This window comes from Camelus ferus, chromosome 9, assembly GCF_009834535.1.
Source record: "Camelus ferus isolate YT-003-E chromosome 9, BCGSAC_Cfer_1.0, whole genome shotgun sequence".
Lineage (NCBI taxonomy): Eukaryota > Metazoa > Chordata > Mammalia > Artiodactyla > Camelidae > Camelus > Camelus ferus.
The window spans coordinates 48249548-48271460 of NC_045704.1; the positions used below are offsets into that span (position 1 = coordinate 48249548).

Sequence of the window (21913 nt, forward strand, 5' to 3'; positions counted from 1 at the left end):
CTCAAATAAGTATGGAATGCTTAGTGTTTTTTTCTCTTTTTTAAACACTAACCTGTATTGGAATCTGTAACATACTGGTGTATACTACAATGTATTTTGGTTTTTAACTCAGTGTTTGGGATCAGTTGCTATTTATCTGGTTAACTGGATTCAGATTTGCTTTAGAGGTGAGATACAAGTAGAGGAAGGTTCATATTGAACTGGAAGTAAGTGACAGGAACCAATGATTTATAAGAATTTTCCTTTGAGAAAAAGGGAAGGAAAAATGCTATCCAAAAAAATGAATAAAAAAGTAGAGGAGGACAGTAAGGTGATGGTTTGTATAGTTTATCAAGTTGGTTACTGTTCTTTAAAAAAATTTTTTTTGGTAGATTTTGAGATTTTTAACTTAAAAAGAATTTTTAACAACCAGAGAATTTAAATGTCACAAATACGTTTCCTAACAAACTTAAAGAGATCATATAAATTTCATTTCTTCGGTATTACTTTTTGTTTTCCCTAAGAAAAAAGTTAGTTTTTTTTTTTGTTTTTTTGTTTTTTTTAGTTTTGTATTTTAGTGGGGCCTTTTATATATTATCCTAATGTCACATAGATATTTAAATGTGTTGAAAATATCTTTTCTGAAATAAATTTAAAATCCAAATTTGTGGACTTTCTTCATCTTTACAATAGTTGTTTTAAAATTAGGTTTGCATTAGATTTTTATTTTCTAAAGATCTTGAAATGGAATGAAAGAAGCAAGATATTAGGAGAGTTGAAAAAGTTTATTGATACTTTTGTTATTTTACTTATCTTTGATGAGAATACCAAGTCTTTAACAATATTTAAACCTTATCTTTTATTTCCAGGAAAGATCATTAGTTGAACGGTTTTAACATTAGTGAGAATATGAAATCAGTTAATCACTCAGATTTTTAGAGATGAAAATTTTGTAGTTGTTGTTTCTGTTTTTTTGGAATTACAAAGAAATTTTACTGAGGTAAAAATTAGAGGACACCAAACTGCAATATGTAAAGTATACAATTTGGTGTACTTTGAAATATGTAAATACACATGAAGCCATCACCAAAATCAATTTCTTCTTTTATGTCTGTTGGTATTTGTTTTATATATTTAGGTGCTCCTATATTGGGTGAATGTATATTTTTTTTAACATTTTTTATTGATTTATAATCATTTTACAATGTTGTGTCTAATTCCAGCAGTAGAGCACAATTTTTCAGTTATACATGAACATAAATATATTCATTGTCACATTGTTTTCTCTGTGAGCTACCATAAGATCTTATGTATATTTCCCTGTGCTATACAGTATAATCTTGTTTATCTATTCTACAATTTTGAAATCCCATCTATCCCTTCCCACCCTCTGCCCCCTTGGCAACCACAAGTTTGTATTCTATGTCTATGAGTCTGTTTCTGTTTTGTATTTATGCTTTGTTTGCTTGTTTTTTTAGATTCCACATATGAGCAATCTCATATGGTATTTTTCTTTCTCTTTCTGGTTTACTTCACTTAGTGAATATATGTTAATAACTGTAATATCCTTATCTTGTATTGCTTCTTTGATCATTATATAGTGTCCTTTGTCTTTCTATATGGTTTAAAGTCTGTTTTGTCTGCTAAGAGTATTGCTACTTCTGTTTCCTTGTTTCCATTTGCATGAAAATTTTGTTTAAAAGTCTAAGATGCTTATGTTCACATATAGGTTATGTACTCAATTACAAATTGTAGCCATCATAAGCGTTTCTCTAATTTTCTTGAGATCTTGATTATTGTGTCTTTATAGAGTGTCTTAATAGATTAACTAGGTGTAATTATCCTGTGTTCATTTATACCAAGTGCAGGAGCATCAGTTTATCCTGTTATTTAATAATGCAGCCACCTTGTTGACTTGTGGCTTAAATTTGTTATGCTATAGTTAAATAACATATTTCTAGAGACTGTTCTTTTTCTTTAAACTATTTATGTGATTATGCTGAAAAGATACTTTTATTTTAAAAAGTCTACATATCTTTGTGGATAAACGTATCTTATTTACATGTGTATCTGCATCTTTTTCCTCTTTAGAATCGTGCTTCAACACCAAATTAATTTACTGGGCAAGATAGATACGCTTTTACTGTCTGGACTTCTGGGAGTTTCTATTCTGTTTCCAGTGAATTTCAGGATTAAAAAGTTAGTCTTTATACTTGACTAGCTGAGAAGGTTCAAAACAAGTACAAACGTATCCTAATGAATTTATTTTTTTTAATTAGAATAAACATTATCCTGCAGCTTCCAATAACTCCAGTAATGATAATCTCTTCCTGGAGCTATTGTACTTACTGCTTGAGTCATTCAATTTGAGATTTATTTATTTATTTTTCTGTTCTCTTGAACATTTTATTTTATTTGCAATATTGTATATACACATACATACATATTTTGAAGTATTGATGTACAGTATTATGTAAGTTTCAAGTGTACAAGATAGGGATTCACAATTTTTAAGGATTATATTCCATTTGTGCACTACTTACTTTGTTCTTTGTTTTCTCCATTCTTTCATTTTCTTGACGGAATTAAAACTCAGGGGCAAGGCACTATGACATACTTACTTTGTATCCCATGTTGTCAGTATAGGTGTTTAGAGAATACTACTTGATTTTGTTTTTTTTATTATGGAAAACTTTCAAACACAAACAATACTAAAATTATATAACACCCCCATGTACTTTGACCCATTTTCCGTGACTACATTTTGCTGAGCATATTTTATCTTCCACTTTTTTTCTTGGAGTATTTTAAAGCAAATTCATGAAGTATCTCTAACAGAAAAGAACTTTAATCACACCTAACAAAATTAACATCACCCAATACTTAGTCTGTGTTTAAATTTTGCAGATTGTCTCAAACATGCCTTTTTATAGTTGATTCAAATAAGGCTCAGACAGTGCATTTACTTAATATATCTCTGAAGTCTTTCAATCTCTTCAGTCCCTCTCCCAACTTTTTTTTTTTCCAAACCAATTAACTGTCTTGTAATTTTCCACATTCTGGATTTGGCTGATTTTTTAATCTTTTAACATATCTCCACACAAAAGTTGGCATGGAGATACAAGTTAAAAGATTTATTCCTATAAATAGGTAGTTTATAAATTTATTCCTATAAATTGGTAGGTAGATCTAGAGAACTGATTGCTTTGGGCAAGGTTACTCCATAAGTGGTGTTGTGTACTTCTTTTTTCATCATGCCACGAAGCACAAAATGGGGTTGCCCCTGTCAGTGATATTAAGGTTAATCAGAGGTTCAGATAACAACTTTATTTCTACACTGCTAAGTTTTCTATCAGTCTTTCACTTAATGGCATTAGTATCCACTGAATATTGATATTTAGCTCTAGTAGGGATCGTAAATTGTTATATTACAGTTAAATCAGTTGGAATTCCTATAATGCATAGATGATGATTTGGTGCTCCTTAGGCTTTCTTTATGCCGTTTCATTATTTTTTCTTTTTACTCATCTGACTGGATAATTTAAAATAACCTGTCTTCAAACTCACTAGTTTCTTTCTTCTGCTTGGTTGAATCTGCTGCTGAAGCTCTCTATTGGATTCTTCAGTGCAGTTATTGAATTCTTCACTTCCAAAGTTTCTGTTTGTTTTTTATGTTTTCTATCTCTTGAAATTCTCATTTTGTTCTTGTGTTATTTTCCTGATTTTATTAAGTTGTGTATCAGTATTCTCTTGTCATAATCTAGGCATTTTTAGAACAGCTATTCTGCATTCTTTGTTGGGCAATCTGTTGATCTCTGTTTCTTTTGAGTCAATTACTGGAAGTTTACTGTATTGCTTTGATGTTGTCATATTTCCCTGATTCTTCCTTATCCCTTCAGACATCTGCACATTTGAAGAAGCAGTTACCTCTTCTAGACTTTATGGACTGACTTTCATAAGGAAAGACCCTCACCTTTGGGTGGTGACATGCTGGAGCATTTTGTGACCCCAGGTCTAGTGGTGTGGGGCACCAAGTGTTCAGGGCATGTGGTAGTTCTGGGTCCAAGAGTGCATGATGTCTTGCCAGCTCAGGCAGCTGTGATCCATGACATTGACAATTGTATGATCCTTGGCAAGAGCTGCAGAGGTCGACAGTGGCTTCAAAGGCTCTTGGTCCTTAATGGTGCCTCTAGGTCAAGTGGCTAGGGACCAGGGCATGTTGTGGTAGTCGCTGGAGCCAGGGTATGCACACACTTGGCCTTGGGGCAGCTGCAGGTGCGTGCATGGTGACAAGGGCTGGCTACAGACACCCATGCAGTGGCAGGGCCAGGACCACTGGCAGCGCCAGGGCCAACAGCTATGGGTGCATGAACAGCTGTGGAGTCCCTGAGCTGGTATGTACTTGTCTACTAAGGGGGCTAGCCTAAGGTGAGTGCAAGGCAGTGGAGGCTGGTGATGGGAGTTGGGGCTGGCAGCATGCAGGTACTCACTTGGGCTTGCTTGTGGTGGTACAGGCCAGTGACAGGAGTCAGGGCCATCTCTGGGCCCACAAGCAGCTCAGGGGACCTTGATTGTCTGCATGCACTCATGTGGCTGCAGTAGCTGAGCACAGATGCATGCACAGCAGTGGGGATCAGCTCTGGGAGCCTAGGTTGCAGAGGCTGACTGGTAGCCAGTGTGGATCCTGCACTTTGGTGGCAAGGGAGCATGGAGGTCTTGGCCAGGGTTATCTGTGAGCATGAAAATCTTTGAAGTGAAAATTGGCAGGGAGTCCACAGTGGCTATGCTGGCTGTTGGTTTCCTCAGCAGTGAAAGCTGCTAGGGTCCTCTGCGAGCAGTCTACTGGAGTCTGCAATGAGATTCTCAGTGATGAAAGTTGGGGAGGGGGTCTGCAGTGTCTGTAAGGGCTATTGAGGTCCTCAGTAGTGAAGACTTCAGTGGTCCTCTGCAGAGCAGGCCACCAGGAACCACAGTTGTTCATGCTTCATGACTGATACTGGTAGCTCCTGCCCTTCTCTTCTGTTCCTAACCATCTCTGGATATCTCAACTTTGCTGGTCTCTGGGTGAATCTGAAGTGGGTTCTTTGTGCAGTGTTCTGAAAGGCTGAGGAGGCTCTGTTCCTTTTACCAGTGAGGGAAACTCAGGCTGAGGAGTTCCTTCTTAGCACTGAGCACTGCCAGTCTGGGGGATAGGATGATGCAAGCAAAATGAAACTCTTCTTCCTACCCTTTTTGTAGTTATATTCAGGATTTTTGTTCCATTGTGTTGCTGAAGCTTCTTAAGTGGACTCCTGAGCTCTCCCTGGGCTGTTTTCCTTCATGGATAGATGTCTAATTGTTCTTTGTTGGGAGGACAGAAGCTAGAGTCTTCTACTCCATCCATCTTGATGGTGTCACTGTCTTTTGCCCTTTAAAAATGTTACACTGTTGTCTTTTAACTTGCATGGTTTCCAACAAGATGACTGTTACAATTGTTACATTTATTTCTCTCTGGTAATGTCTTCTTTTCCCCTTTGCCTTCAAGATTTTCTCTTTGTTTTGTGTTTTTGGAGATTGAATATGATACGTCTGTCTCTGGCTTGGGTATTTATCTTGGTGGTTTAGATCTGTAGTTAGATACATGTCATTAATTTCAGAAATTCTTAGTCATTATCCCTTCAAATATTTATTCTATCCTATTCTCTTTTTTCCTCCAGGAATTCTAATTGCACATCTGTTAGATCATTTGATGTCCTACAGTTCCTGGATGCTTTGTTTTTATTTTTAAATATTTTTTCTTTGTCTTTCAGTTTGTATATTTTTTGAGCTCACGAATTCTTCCCTTAGCTCTGTTAAGTCTTCTTATGAGCCTGTCAGTAACTATCTTGATCTCTATTACTGTGTTTTTTATTTCTAGCATCTTCATTTGGTTTTTTTCTTAGTTTCTGTCTCCTGAAATTACTTGTTTGACATGAGTGTTGTCTAATTTTTCCATTGGAGCCTTTGACATATTTTTCATAACCATTTTAAATTCCCTGGTAGCTCCAACGTCTGTGTTATTTATGAGTCTGATTCTGTTGATTGTTTTATCTCTTGGCACTGTGGGTTTTTGTTTTTTTTTTTTTCCCCTTGCTTTTTTTGGTATACCACATCCCTGGTAATTTTTTTTGTTTGTTTTATAGGGGAAGTAGAGAAGAAGGATCTGGGCAGGACTCCATGGCCTTCCTGCAGCAGCTGCTCTTCCCCTCCCCTAAGCCTGTACCATGAGATATGCTTTCACAGGACTCTTGCTATCATTTTATGTGAGTACCCATTGGGATCTATAGAGAGAGAAGCCTGTGAGTGACATGAACTCCCTTATGTCTGCAGCCTTTAGAGCTCCATACTCTGTCACCAGCCAGTACTCAACCTCCACCAATTTCTTAACATTTCTAGGTGAATTCTTATTAGTGTTAAGTTACCCCAAGTCAACAAGTGCATTCCTCGTCTCCCTGTATGTGTTTGTCTCTCAGATTTGGGGCTAGTTGGCATTTCCTCAACTTCAAGTTATTTGGTGAATCCAGGAAAAGTCATGAACTTGCAATTTATTCAACTTTTTGTGTTTTCAATTGTAAGGTCTTTTCCAGCTCTCTTCACCCAAGTTGAAACCAGAAACCTGATCCATCTTTTTACCCCCTGTCTCTACTGGTAGGGTAGTAATTTGTCATGGTTTACACCAGTATAATTATTAATAGCATCCCCCTTTCATTCAGGAGTTTCTTCATTTGAATGATAAATTGTATGATCACCCTGTCTTTGAAAATATTACATAATGAGGTTTCATTAAGATCATATGTTAAGTTTGGATGGATTTTTTTATTCTGGGTAAAAATCAAATATTGAATTCATTTTGGTGATATTGGGGAGAAAATGTGTAAATGAAAGTTATATCAACCAAATCCAATGTGTAGACTTACTTTGGATCCTGTTTCAATCCAAAAGGATTTTTTTTTAGACAATCAGGTACATTTGAACATGGGCTTAGGTATTAGAGATATTAAAGAATTATTGTTATTTGGTTAAGCATTACAATGATATTATAGTTATGTTTTTAAAAAGTCTTTATTTGTCAGAGATAAATTCTGATGTATTTGAAGGTAAAATGGTATGACAGTGGGAATTTATTTAAAAATATTCAAAAATGGAGGGAGAGAGAAATGTGATAGATACAAATAAGAACAACAAAATATTAATAATTACTGAAGCTAGGTGATAGGTACCCAAAGGTTCATTATTTTATGATTTCATCTTTATTGTACTTTTTGTCTATTTCCATAATAAAAACTTTAAAAAAGGGAGACAAAGATTAATCAGGAATCAATTTTTTTTAAAAAAAGGTAATTATCCTAAAATTTAAAGTGGTAAAGGTCCATTTTTCTTGTGGCAGATCAGAGATCAGGCAGCCCTGCCTTAAATTTCGTTTGAAAACCTCCTGTGCTTTAGTGATTATTCAGCAAACCAAATAATCTGTGATATGACAAGTACAGGGAGAAAAAAAGAGGTAAAATGCCATGGTTTCAATGCAGTTCAGTCCTGCAGACTCACATTCGATCAGGAGGAGGGAATGAACCTTATCTTATTAATCCTGACTCAATTTAGTGTCTGTTTTGTGCACACTTACCCTAAAAGGGGTACACTCTGCTTTTCTTCCTGGTTCTCACTGTCCCTGTATTCTCCTCTGTTTTCATAATATGGGGAGACAAATGCCTTGGGAACGAGGGTAGCAAGACTATAAACTCCGTGGGGACAAGGACTGTTCACTGTTTTGAACAGTGAGTGATATACCTAGTACCATTACTGGCACATGAAAGACATTTAGTAAATATTGGATGAAGAAATGAATGAATCAATTCACATTTGCTTCTTTCCACATAGAAGGGACCTAATAATATATATTGTATTTGTTGAATTGAATTATGAGTGAGAGAACTGAAAAGAGAATTTTAAAGTTCTATGTCCATTTAGTGCTGGACCTCTTCAAGTCTTCAGATATCCAGAACAGAATTAGCCAACATTGATGTTGGAGAACAGTCAAGAGAAGCCAAATGAAGTGCACCTTCCTTTAAAACTAGAAGAACTATATGCAGTTGTATGCATGCCACCTTTCTTTCAAATATATTCTTGGAAATGAATAGGAGAGGACAATGATTCTCTCCTCTCCTTTAAAAGTCCTTAGCTCTAGTTCTGCCAAGAAATCAGGAGACTGAAATACCCTGTTCACAGAAAGTTAGAATGACAGGTACCCTTAAATAAATAGGTGCAATTAATCATGGTGCTGCTTGTTTTGATGAGCATGCAAGAGTGACAGGTTAATAATAAATCTCCAGCTCATACAAGGAAGGTGGCTAAGGAGATGCTGTGGTTTAATTTACATCTTTGGAAGGCACCAAAGATTTAATAATCTCCCTGCGTCATACATCAAACTAATACCCCTGAGGCAGAAAAGCAAAACATTTTAAACTGTTAATCTGAGAAGCAATAAAATCCTGTCTCAGGTCACAGATAAATTGAGTTTCTCGTGGTCTCAGTGGACCCCTAGTGTGTATGATTTATTCAGATTCCAAAGCCATTCAGGACCCCTGGGAACCCTGGCTGCAAAACCAGGCAAGCTGGAAACACCATGGGAATTGCCAATCCAATCAGAAGACCTAGACTGAGGGCAGTGACTGATTTTACCTTAGATCTACCCAATAATTTTTTTCACCTTCTATGTTAACTACAAGTAGACTATGGAATACAAATGTATATGAAGTTGTGATTAAGTTCTAAACGATTGCTTTCAGTTTTTGCTTTAGTTCTGCTTATGTTATTACTTGTTCTTAAAAGATCAAAAGCTTTTTTTTTTTTAAGTTTTTAATAAGTGTAGGATTTTAACCTGGCTGGAGAAACTGGGATACAGAAAGGGGAAATAATCCTTCAGGGCACAACGAGCCTCTTGTGAAACCTAAACTGTTTTCAGACTTCTAGCTCTTCATTTCTTAAGGAGCTATAAGCTATGGGGTGTATTGAATTTATTAAGTTGGAAAACTGTCTCCTTATTGATACTAATATAGAAGATATATCATTCTTGTTTAAAGAATGGGCCATGATGGTCTCAGAGAAAGAGGGAGGTAGAATTATGTGCAGTTGCAGTGTGTACAAGTATATTCATGGCTCTAATTTGCTATGAAATAATTTTTAAAAGGAATTAGATCGTAAAATATGATTTCTGTTCATCTCTTTAGTAATGCTGCTTATAATTTCAACTGAATGAATCATTGTGATGTTTAATGCACTGTTATCAGAAATGGAACATAAAAATATCCAATTCCCCTCCTCCTCCTACCTCCCTTCAGCTCTAAATCACAGCTGTAAATTAGGGTTGCATTTTGTCATGTTTTCCAAGGGCACACTGACTGGCATAGAATGAGCTTTGGACTGTTACTAGCACATCCATTTGACTTAGTAATTAGGAAAACATATAATATCACCCCAGGTATACCTGGGCTGCTTCTGCCTTCCTCTCTCTGAGGAAGGCTAGATTCTCCTGGTCAGGAGTTCAGGTTGGGCCAGGTGGGAGAAGCCTTAGAGGAAAACCTCTTCCTCCTTCAGTAATTCACTTAGCAAACATCCCTTGACTACCCTAGGTCCTGGGGATGTAAGGACATAAAAGGACAGAGGCACAGGGCACTGTTGTCAGTTTCCTATTGCTGTTGTAACAAATTACCACAAATTTAGTGGCCTAAAACAACACAGATTTATTATCTTCCTGTTCTGAAAGTCAGAAATCTAAAATCAAGGTATTGGCCGGTCTGTGTTCCTTATGGGGACTCTATGGGAAGATCTGTTTCCTCGCCTTTTCTAGCTTCTAAAGGCCCCCTGCATTCCTTGGTTCATAACTCCTTCCTCAGATCACTTCAGCTCCTGCTTCTGTTGTCACATCTCCTACTGTTCAGTATGATCTCCTACCTCCTTCTTATAAGGATTCTTGTGATTACATTGAGGCCAGGATAGTCCAGCATAATCTCCCCACCTCAAAACTCTCAATCACATTTTACAAAGTCCTCTATTTTCTATGTAAGGTAACAGTCATAGATTCCAGGAATTAGGATGTGGACATCTTTGGAAGCTGCATTTTTCAGCATGGAATTTGACATTGGACAGCTCTGCTACTCTCTAACTTAGTTTAACTATTAAGTAAGTTTCTTAATCTTTCTGAATCTCAACCTTCTTAACTGTGAAATGGGGTTAATAATACCCATCTCATACGGTTGTGTGAAGATTAAATGCCTGAAAACAATTAGCATTTTGTCTAACGTGTGTTATTTGTTCAACTAATGGGAAGTTAATGGATTATCGTTCTTCTTATTCACCTCTTTGAGGACTTCTCACTCTAGTGGAGAAGACAAACAGCTAAACAAATAATTAGTCAGTGTGAGGCAGTGTGACATGGGCTTTATTTGTCTCAGGCCACAGGGATTTTCCATGCATGATTTCAGTCTTTTGTAGATGATTACCTAACATGAGACTTGAAGCAAAGGAAGGCAAAACATAAAAGGTTGTCTGAAGCTATGGCTGATATGGAATGTCAGGTCCTGGGAGGTTATGTATTTTTATTCTGATGAGCTCCTGTTTTTCCCAAGAAAAAACTATTTCTCAATCTTGAGATATTATGTTAACTCTCTTGGGCTTAGGGTATATGCCGGTTAACAAGTTAGGGCCTTGGAGGGCTCAGACGGCATTATAAAGTAAAAGAACCTGTACAGACCTATAGTGTAAGTCTTAAGAGAATGTTGAAAGTCTTCCTGTTCCTCTCTCCTTCTCTTGCTATGGACTTTCACACCTTCCCTACCCCAGGGGGAAAGAGTTCTGATTTGATTAGAAATATACCAGGAATTCTAGTTGGGCCATGTTTGCTGGTTACTAGGGTCCCTCTGTATGGAAAAGTGCATTCTGGGTGGGTGTCACTCATATGACTCTCCCATCATTGTGGCTTGAGTGATGAGGACCAAGCTCAACTCTTTTTTCTGTGTATCGCTTGGCCTGGGCATGCATGCTCTCCCTATTATGTCTGTCTTGTTTTCTAATTCTGCCCTCCTTTTATCTGACCCTTCAGCAGCCCGTGACACAGACTCTTCATTTCACTTCTAGAACACTCCTTTCTTCTGTTTTCTTTCTACCTCATGCCCATTCCTTCTCCATCATCTCTTTTGGATCTCCCTCACTTCCCTGACTTAATATTCAAGCTTGCCAAAGCTTAGTCCCAAGACCTGTTCTCTTTTCTGTCTCTATTCATCTCATTCTTATGGATTTAAGTATCATCTCTATATTGAGGATGCTGGCATTAATTTTCCATCGCTGCTGTAACACAGTACCACAAACTTAATGGCTTAAGACAACACTAATTTATTATCTTACAACTCTTTAGGTTAGAAGTTTGACAGTCTCACTGGGCTAAAAATAACCTGTCAGCGGGGATTCCTTTCTGGATTCTCTAGGGGAGAATCCGTTTCTTTGCCTTTTCCAAGTTCTAGAGGCCTCCTAATTTCTTAGCTTGTCTTATTCCTTAGCAACATCTTATTCTCTCTGAACCTTCTTCCTTTGTCAGCTCTCTCTCCTCTGCTTCTAAGGACCCATCTGATAAGATTGGGCTCACTCATATAATCCAGGATAGTATCCCCACCTCAGAGTATATTCCCTTAATCACATCTGCAAAGTCTTTTTTGCCGTATAAGGTAATATAGTCACAGGTTCTGAGGACTAGGTCGTGGACATCTTTGGGAGGGCATTGTTCAACCACCTACTTGATATCTCCGTTTGGATGTTTAATAGATGTCTCAAATCTAATTTTTCCAAAACAAGCCCCTAAATGACATCTCCAAAACCTGTTTCTCTCATAGTCTTCATCATGTCACTTGATGGAACCACCCTTTAAGTTGCTCAGTCCAAAACCTTAAGAGTTATCCTTGACTCCGCCCTCTCTTTTATACCTATGTTTAGTCCTTCAGTGAATCCTGGTGCCTCTACATTTAAAGATATCCATTATGTAACTACTTGTTACCTCCTTCACTTCTATCACATTTGTCTTAACCACAGTCATCTCCCACCCAGATTATTTCAGTAGCTTCCTCGCTGGTTTCTGTGTCTATGCTTGCTCCCCTTCATTCTGTAGTCAGCACAGTAGCCACAGCTGTGCATTTAAAACATAAGTTGGGTATGGTCATTCCTCTTTCCAGAAATCACAGATGATTTCACATGTCATTCAGAGTAAAAGTCCAAGTCCTGAAGATGGCCTACCTGGCCCAAGGTGCTCTGTTCCCTCTGACCTTCACATTACTTCTCTGACCTTCTCTCCTTTCTTCCCCGTGCTCATTCCACTCCAGCTGCAGTAGCCTCCTTACTATTTCACAAATATTCAAAGCACATTTGCACCTCGAGATCTTCACACAAGCTGTTTCCGCTCTGCCTGGAATTCTTTTCTGGAAAACCACACAGCTTACTCTCCTACCTCCTTCAGACGTCACCTTAGTAGTGAAACACTTTATTTAAAATTGTATCTCCCTTTCCACTGCCCTTTCCTGCTTTTTTTCTCTTGTATGTTATAATTTACTTATTTATCTTGTTATGGTCTATTTCTTACTCTCTTCCCCCCACTCCCACCATTTGAAGGTTAACTCCACAAAGGCAGGATTTTATTCCTGTTTTGTTCACTGTTGTACCCTTAGTACCAGGAACAGTGTTTGGCCCATAGTAGGTAGTCAATAAAATTTGTTGAATGAATATGTGAATTCCCTCTAGCATTGGTGAGTGGTTTTTAGATTAGCCTTCCTTACATCAGAAAAATGAAGATCAAACTTGAGTGTTGGGAGACTGGAATGAATAATACAACTTTATCCAGTTCTAGCTTTGGGGTGAGATATAGTTTTATGATGAGATGTTTCTGGGAATTCACCTGCTCATCACTTCTGAATTTTTCTACTGGAAATAAAACACAGAAGTAGATTCACATATTTATCTCTCAGTACCAGGGATGAGAAAAGTTGTAATAAATTTAATCATTGTGATATTATGTCAAAATAAGAAATACATATTTTTGATCTTCATCCTTGTTCCTGGCACAGAGCTCCAAAAATCCTTGGCATTTCCTGAGTGATAGGGGTGAGAGGAGCATCTTTTGCTATTCATAATAAGCCTCTTTCCACCAAACCTGAGTTTATGCTAAGGAGGTGACTCTTGTAGGGTGAAGTTTGGTAGCCAGAGGAACTAACCATGTGATTGATTAGAGGGTTGGAACTTTCAGTCCTGACCTCCCAGAAGAGGGCTTGAAGATTGAGTTCGATCACCTCTGTCCAGTGGTTTGGTCAATCATGCCTATGTAATGAAGCTTTCATAAAAACCCTAACTGAAGGGGTTCAGAGAGCTTTTGGGTTGGTGCACACATCCACATACCCAGAGGTCGCACTCCCTAACTCCAGAGGGACAGAAGCTCCTGCACTTGGGATCATTCTAGACCTTGCCCTATGTACCTCTTCCTTTGGCTGTTCATCAGTATCTTTTATTATATCCTTTATAATAAATCAGTTAATGTAAGTATTTCCCTGAGTTCTATGAACTGTTATAGCAGATTATCAAAGGAGTGATTTCTGATTCAAGGGAGTTAATAAAAGGATTAGAATACCCTTCCCCAACCACCTTCTCCCCACCATGCACCTGCACTGGTGCTTGTAATGCCCACAGAGTTTGGCTTTGGATATCTTCTTTTTTGTTTGCTATTCCTCTTGGAAGGAGTCCAAAGCTGTTTAGATATCTGAGGGAGAAAGAAACAACAAACTTCAGCAGGGGGTTGATTAAATAAGATGTCCTGAAATTTTTTCTCCTTATTTTTAAAAATAACTAATTAAGTAGGTTTTGAAGGGATGGACTTCTCTGACTTTTTAAAGGTCCAAAAATTGATTCCAGGTTTGGGGCAGGAAATGTAAATGATGAACCTGGAACATCTTGTACAGTAAGAAAGGAAACTATTGACTGTTGGTTGTGGCAGAAGGACACAGGGAAAATTGAGAATCAGAAAGAATAATCACTGTAATTGATTGAAGTACATAAAATTTAAAAATATCCTAGTTCATACTGATACTTTAAAGATTGTCATCATTGGCAATTACTATGGTGCCAACTCATTACTCTGAAAATTAATAAAAGTACAGAATCAAGCATTTATTCTGACTTTCCTGTATGTACTGTGTTCAAGGAAAAACAGCTAATGAGGAAAGTTATTCTTTATAATTGTATAATCTTTCTTATTTTGAAACAATCTCAGAGTTAGCAAAAATGTCTAGTATAGTATAACAAACTACTTTTTCCTACCAAGCCATTTGAAGTTAAGTTAACAACCTGATGCCCCATCACCCCTGAATACTGAATACTGAGAGGATTTGTATTTTCCATAAATACACTCTCTTGGACAACCACAGTACAGTCATCAAAATTGGAAAAATAACATTGATGTCCATTTGTCCTAATAACAACTTATTTATAGCAAACGGTTTCTGTTCAGAACCATGTGTTGCATTAATTGTTATGTGTCTTTGGTCTCTTTCATTCTGTTTTATTCTGGAGCAGTTCCTCAATATCTGACTTTCATGACCTTGACGTTTTTGAAGATTACAAGCCAGTTATTTTGTAGACTGTCCTTCAAGTTGATATGTTTCCTTGTGATTAGACTCATGTCATGCATTTCTGGAAGAAATATCACAGAACTGAAGCTGTGTTCTCCTTTTTGCACCTTCTTGTCAAGTGGTATGTGATTTTCATTTGTCCATTATCGGTGATGTTCACATGATGAAGGTAGGGCCTGTCAGGCTTCTTTACTGTGCAGTTATTCTCTTCACTTTGTAATTAAGTATTTTATTTGAAAATATTTAAATACCTTGTTTTTCATCAGACATTTATTTATATCATCAAACTCATGGATTCTCATTTTATTCAAAGGGTTATAATCTGTTACTCTCATTATTCATTTTGACACTTGAGTTTTTCAGATTAGAAATGTAGGTGTGCCATCAATCTGGCCTTGTGTCTGTGGCATGTCCATCATTCTGTGAGTACTTCCTTACCTTCTGGCACAAGATGTCCCGAGCACATCTTATACTTTCCTGCCTCTAACCCTTGGATCAGCCATTTTTCTTTGGTTCCTTTTAGCAGAGAATAATATTTAGAAACCATGATTAGGTGTTATTGCCATTTTGTATTAGTGCTCCCAGCCCCTCTTACCTTCCCAGTTGATAGAGCTAGGGAATATATTTCTGTACATGTGTGTAATGCAATGTGTGGACCTTGGTTTGTATTCAGATTCAAATGAATCAATTGTAAAAAAAAATCGTTGAGACAGCTGGGGAAATTTTATAGGAACTGAGAACTGGATGATATTGAGGACTTACTAACTTTGTTATATGTGTTAAAGACATTGTGGTTATGTTGAAAGAATAATCTTTATCTGGGAGAGGCAACTGACATTCTTACAAGTGAACTTTACTTTCAAGGGGGTTAAATGAAATAATAATATAGGTGGAAAGGACAATCTAAATAAACCATTATTCCATATGAATGTTTATGCTGTATGCATATACTTGCATTCACTATGTATATACATACATATATATTGTAATTTGAGATTAAAATTGAGCTTGATATTTAAATATCTGGAATATCAGCCCTCTATATCCAATGTCTAGAGTTCATGCAATCCAAAAGCTCCCTGCCAAGTAAATTTATATCCTAAGCTATTTTATAAGACCCAGAAAGGTTTTGACCATGTCTAGAGGAAAAGACTTATTCCTTGACCTTCAGTTTGGTGCATGGTATACATCTTATTCCAAAGATAGAACTGATAATTTGAGACTTCATAATGTATTCTTGGCTTTGGCTGAATTTTTCAGGACATTAAAAGGTTATTTAGGACCAAGCACAAAAACTATCCTTCGTGATCCTGTTTGTGAACTGTCACTGATATGACAGGAGGGGTCGATACAGACAAGGACTTATTCTCTCCCTGGATGGGGAGCTGGCCTATGGCCCCGACAGCTGTTCCCTGCTGGAACAGTCATAGTTCCTGGATGCTCTTTGACATCCCCAGCAGCTGCAACAGCAAGCAATGCAGTGCAAAATAATTAGTCAATTAATCTCTTTGCTATTGAACATTTCAGATGCTTGTGCCTTAGTTCATACTATAAATGACGTGGGAAGTGGTGTGACTCTTGATTTTTACAGGTATATGCCAGCATATGATTGTCCTGCCTACCCCTGGGGACCTCCAGAACCCAGAGAAGAATAGCGACAGTATTAGGAAGTGGCGAGGCAGACAGCCTGTGGGTTGTACACAACTCTCTCCACAGTGACAGTGGCTCCGCCCTTTGTCTCCCACCCCAGGAAGCATATCCAAATGTAAGTGAGTGAGAGAGCTTACTTTGTGTCCTCTTAAACTGTAAAGAAAAGTACATTATTTGAAAACTTTAATACTTGAAAAATTGATGACAAACTAGTGTTAGGATATCATGGTTCAGAGCTAGTGCTCTTGTGGAATACTTTTAATAAATAAGAGAAATGGAAAACAATGTCTACATACTTCAGCAGAATTGTCCAGAGGCCTGACTTTTGTCAAAGCTGAAAAAAAATCCCTTGAAAATCTTCAGCTTCGCACTTAATTACCACCTCCTTTGGCTGTTTCTCTTTTACTGCCTTTCTCTCCTCCCTCCTGTGATTTTTCTTTCTTGTTGCCAAACACACTTTCTCTTCCAGACACCATCTGTTTTCAGAATATATTTGCATTTCCTTTTTCCTTCCCAAAGTGGCCCACTTTGGGGGTCTGTTTTCCTCTCAGTGGGCTGCTTCTACCATGTTACCCCATGCATTGGTGGAAGGAAAGCTGTGGCTCTGCCGATTTGAAATACGACCAGGAACCCAAGAGAGACATTCTTTTGGAGTTAGATGTACGCATCCACCCTCCAAAGGAGCTTAGTCAGTGGTGGGAGCAGTGGTGGGAGCATGTCTGAGCTGTACAGAGCCTTCCCCTCAGCGTTCATTGCAGCTTGCTGTCTGACGTGACCTGAAAAAAAAGATGATACTGCCCTGTCAAAAAAAAAAAAAAAAAACAAAAAACCCCCCAAAAAACAGGGATTGGTTTGTTGTATGTCTTTGAAAATAGTTTTTTTTTTTTTAATTATCAAACTTCAGAGAATTCCAGAGTGTCAAAAGGAGAAAGTGAAAGTAATTCTCTCCAGTGCCAGTCAGATTTATCAGATGGGCATGAACTCCTCAGCCACACACAGTGATCCTAGTGACTGCTATCAACAGTGAGGCCTATATCCTTCTAGTCTTTTTGCTGTGCATGTGTTGAAATGTATAATCTGAATACATAGGAATGTAAAAGAAGTTGGATTATACTCTATATATGGTCTGCAACTTGCTTGCTATTATTTTACATAAATTTCATAGACATCTTTTCATGTCAGTACACATATATTTTCTCATTACATTTAACAACTGGTATTCCGCTGTATGAATGTGCCATGATTTATTTACCCAACCCATGACTGATATATATATTATTTCTAGTATCTTATTATTATTACCTGTGCCTAACGCATTTATCTTTATGCTTGTGCAGCTGTATTCTGTAAGATAGTTGCAGTTGCTGCATCAACGAGTATGTTTGAATGTTAATGGATGCTGTCCTAAATTTTATATGTAACACTAACGGAGGCACAACATTTTCTCCCTTCAGTTATCAGAGATTATGAGATAAATGATAACAATAGGTAAAGTGTAAAGCATTTTACAAAGTATTTTTATTTAACTTATTTAACACTCATAGATATTCTGTAGGGAGATAATGTTATCTCCAGTTTACAGATTTAAAGAAACAGAGACTCATCAAAATTAAGTGATTTGCCCAAGAGAGTACACTTGGGTGGCAGAGCTGAGTCCAAATCTGTCTTTTATCTCCAAGCCTGAAATTCTTTATCCTCCAGTGTTACTGGCTTCCCATGTAGGAGCACCAAACCTTCTGCTGTGGTGGATTGACTGAACATAGGTGCAGGGGGAGAGGGAGCGTGGAGGGAATTTTGGTCAGCCAACCCATGCAGCATACCCATGAACATACAGACATTTCTCTCTCTGCCATCACTTCTTTCGTGATGTCATTTGGTCATAGCTTCAAATACCATCTATAATGTCAGTGACTCCGAAACTTCTATTTCCAGTCTAGAACTCTTCCCTTAACATCCTACACGGAACTCGATCTTTCCCCCTGAACTTGCTCTACCTGCAGCCATCTCAGTTGGTTACTACCTCATCCTTTTAGTTCTTCCAGCCCAAGTTCTTGATTCTTTCCACTTGCTCATACCCCTCGTTCACAGGGAATATGACTAAGCCTGGATTGCCAGTTCCTGCCGGGTTTGTGATTAAAATCCAGGCATCCCTTGCTTTAAAGCACACCTAGGTTAAACTGCTTTATTCTAATTCCATTAGCCTGAAATGTAGTTCTGACTTGACTCTTGGAATTTGTACTGTAGTTTAGGAGTCCATGGACTGAGCAAATGTTTAGAAATGAGATCATATTCTTAATAAATGATTTCTTCTGGTTTCTAAGATTACAAAAATTGAAAGTCTGAGTTAAACTTATTGAAAACATAATTAATCTTAGCTGAGGAGATCATTGGACCCAGACTTTTAAAAACACACAAGTCCTTCCTAGATCATTTCTCTCATATTGCATGCATACCAGTTGGGGGAAGAAAAATGGGCATGAGGGGAGTCCCAGAAGGGAGCCTTTTGCTCTCCCATTTTCTTCCTCCTCTGCAAAAGTACAGGATCAGAACAAAAGGTTTCCAATGGAAGGGCAGCTGATTTGGGAGGTTTAAATAGGAACTGAGGTAAAGCTGTGAACTTTTCTCAATACACCGAGGAATGCAAGCTCTTAAGTAAATTGGTTAAAAAAAAAACAGCTTAAATTATTGATCAGAACAGGGATTTAGCTTGTCAGGAAATGCTGATTTTAATTTTAGCATATACTTTAGGTATTTGTGTTTCTGTGTACGTGTTTTTGTGTAGAAAGAGGTCATATTTAGAATTTAAAAGAGAGCAGTATAAGTGCTATTTTAACTATAATTCATTTGTCAGCTGGGCCCTCCCTGGCTCTAGGAAATTTAGGTAAACCTAATTCAAATCGTCAATCTTTCAGCCTGGCTAGAGTTTGCCTGGGACAGAAGGGGTTCCTGGAATGTGAGCTTTCCAGTGCTGACACTGGAAAAGTCTACACAAATCACAACAAGGTGGTTACTCTGAGCTTGACTTAGTCCAGCCCTTGCCACAATTTTTGCTAATTCCGAACTGCTTAATTTTTTATGCCCCCTTGTTGTGACTCCTGTATTCAGGCTTTCTCAATTGTACCCCGTGAGTACCTGCATGCAAATCTCAGTTCCTTCCTGGATTTCCACAAAGGATTTACTTCGCACCATGTGTTAATGAAGTAAGCAGCTTTCCTGAAGACTTAAGGAGTCACACATTCCACTGCACAGACTTTAACCATGTCTTTGGCTTCTTAGCATCCCTTTTCTTTCTTTCTCTTCCCTTCAACCTCTGTTGCAATCAGCAAATTTGTTCTCTTGTCTTATCCAGAATATTTCTGCCTCTCAAGGTCCTTGGTGGCAGGGGTCCCACATTTTATTCTATGGGGTACACCAAGAAATTTTCTCAAGAAAGGTGGGTCTCATCTAAGGGGAATTCTTTACCCAGCTACTTAGAGAATAAAGTTGTGTCCATTACATTACATAATGAAGAGTATTTTATGCAAACATGGGTGAAGAATTTTGACCTGATTTTGGAATTATTAAGCTACCTTCCTTTTTTCTCTTTCCAAGATCTTGTAAGATGTGACACCACCCCCAATTATACAATGCCATTTTTTCTTCTCTCCTGGAGCTTATCAATAGGGATTAAACTGAGTGCGGTGTTTAACTGTCTTCTTGTTTTAGGGACATCATGGAATTTTCCTTAGAGGTATCTGACTTTATGCATTAACAAACCCCTCGGGATAGTGGCTTTGCAAGGGGAATTGAGTGTGCATCTTAAAAACCAAGTGATGCATCTTTTCTAACGTAAGGCATTAAAGATTCAATTTGGACTTGGACCAGAGGAAGTAATAATGAGAAAGTTGTCAAAACCATTCATCAGGAAGGAGCTAGAGGGAAATGAGGTCAGACTCTGGGTGGTCTAGAGGCTCTGAGTAAGGATTCTTTCTGCTCTTCTTGGAACTGACACATCTGAGCAAGAGTAGGAACCTGTTTAGGGTGGAGGTCAGAAGGCCCTCCTGGCTTTTAGTTCCTCTTATGCAGTATGTCTGGACTGTGGGAGAGGCCACGAGTGTTATTCATAGGGAAGTTAGCCAGAAGAGAGAGCATGGGAAAGGCACACATGGGACACAGGAGATAAAAGGTGGACCAAAAGAGTATAAAATGTTTAAAAGCTTCTACAAGTCTCTGCCCATGTCCATGTTTGAAAAGTTATGCTTTGGTGATCAGAAAATAGGAATAATAATAATAATGACTAGCATTTATTGCATGCTTACTATATGCCAGACGTGGTGTTCAATGCACACACAGTAAAGTGTTCAACTTTATTACATCACCAGGAAAATGCAAATTGAAACTACAGTGTGGTAGTGCTACAAACCCACTAGAATGGCTAAAATGAAGATGTCAGAAAATACTGAATGTTCCATATAAATTTCATTATGAATTGTTCTAGTTCTGTGAAATATGTCCTGGGTAATTTGATAGGGATTGCATTAAATTGTAGATTGCCTTGGGCAGTATGACCATTTTAACAATATTGATTCTTCCAATCCAGGAGTATGGGATTTCTTTCCATTTTTTTAAAGTCTTCTTTAATTTCCTTAATCAATGTTTTATAGTTTTCCTTGTATAAGTCTTTCACTTCTTTGGTTAGATTTATTCCTAGGTATTTTATTACTTTGGGTGCTATTATAAAGGAGATTGTTTCTTTACTTTCTTTTTCTGTTGATTCCTCATTAGTGTAAAGAAATGCAACTGATTTTTGAACACTAATCTTGTAACCCGCTATCTTGCTGAATTCTTCGATTAGTTCTAGTAGATTTTGAGGGAACCTTTTAGGGTTTTCTATATATAGCATCATATCATCTGTATATAGTGACACTTTTACCTCTTCTTTTCCAATTTAGATCCCTTTTATTTCTCTCTCTTGCCTGATTGCTGTGGCTAGGACTTCCAAGACTATGTTGAGTAGGAGTGGTAATAGTGGGCAGCCTTGTTTTGTCCCAGATTTTAGTGGGAAGCTTTTGAGTTTTTCACCGTTGAATACTATGCTGGCTGTAGGTTTGTCATATATAGCTTTTATTATGTTGAGGTATGTTCCCTCTATACCCACTTTGGTGAGAGTTTTTATCATAAATGGGTGTTGAATTTTATCAGATGCTTTTTCTGCATCTGTTGAGATGATCATGTGGTTTTTGTCCTTTCTCTTGTTGATGTGATGTATTACATTGATTGATTTGCATATGTTGAACCACCCTTGTTTCCCTGGGATGAACCCCACTTGATCATGATGTATAATCTTTTTTATGTGCTGTTGAATTCTATTTGCTAATATTTTGGTAAGGATTTTTGCATCTATGTTCACAAAAGACCTAGAATTGTCAAAGTATTACTGAAGAAAAAGAGGCTGAAGGAATAACTCTCCCAGACTTCAGACAATACTATAGAGCTACAGTAATCAAGACAGCATGGTCTTGGTACAAAAACAGACATATGAACCAATGGAACAGAATAGAGAGCCCAGAAATGAACCCACAAACTTTTGGTCAACTAATCTTCGACAAAGGAGGCAAGAATACACAATGGAA

General features: G+C 37.6%; 1 protein-coding gene across 1 annotated transcript in view; it reads left to right on the forward strand.

Annotated features, from left to right (window-relative positions):
• HYDIN (HYDIN axonemal central pair apparatus protein) overlaps window positions 1-21913 on the forward strand; it is a 373932-nt gene that overhangs the window by 7622 nt on the left and 344397 nt on the right. The window contains exons 2-3 of the mRNA XM_032486698.1: window positions 6141-6260; window positions 16243-16416. The gene's annotated coding sequence lies outside the window, so the exon portion shown is untranslated. The remainder of the gene's footprint in view (window positions 1-6140; window positions 6261-16242; window positions 16417-21913) is intronic.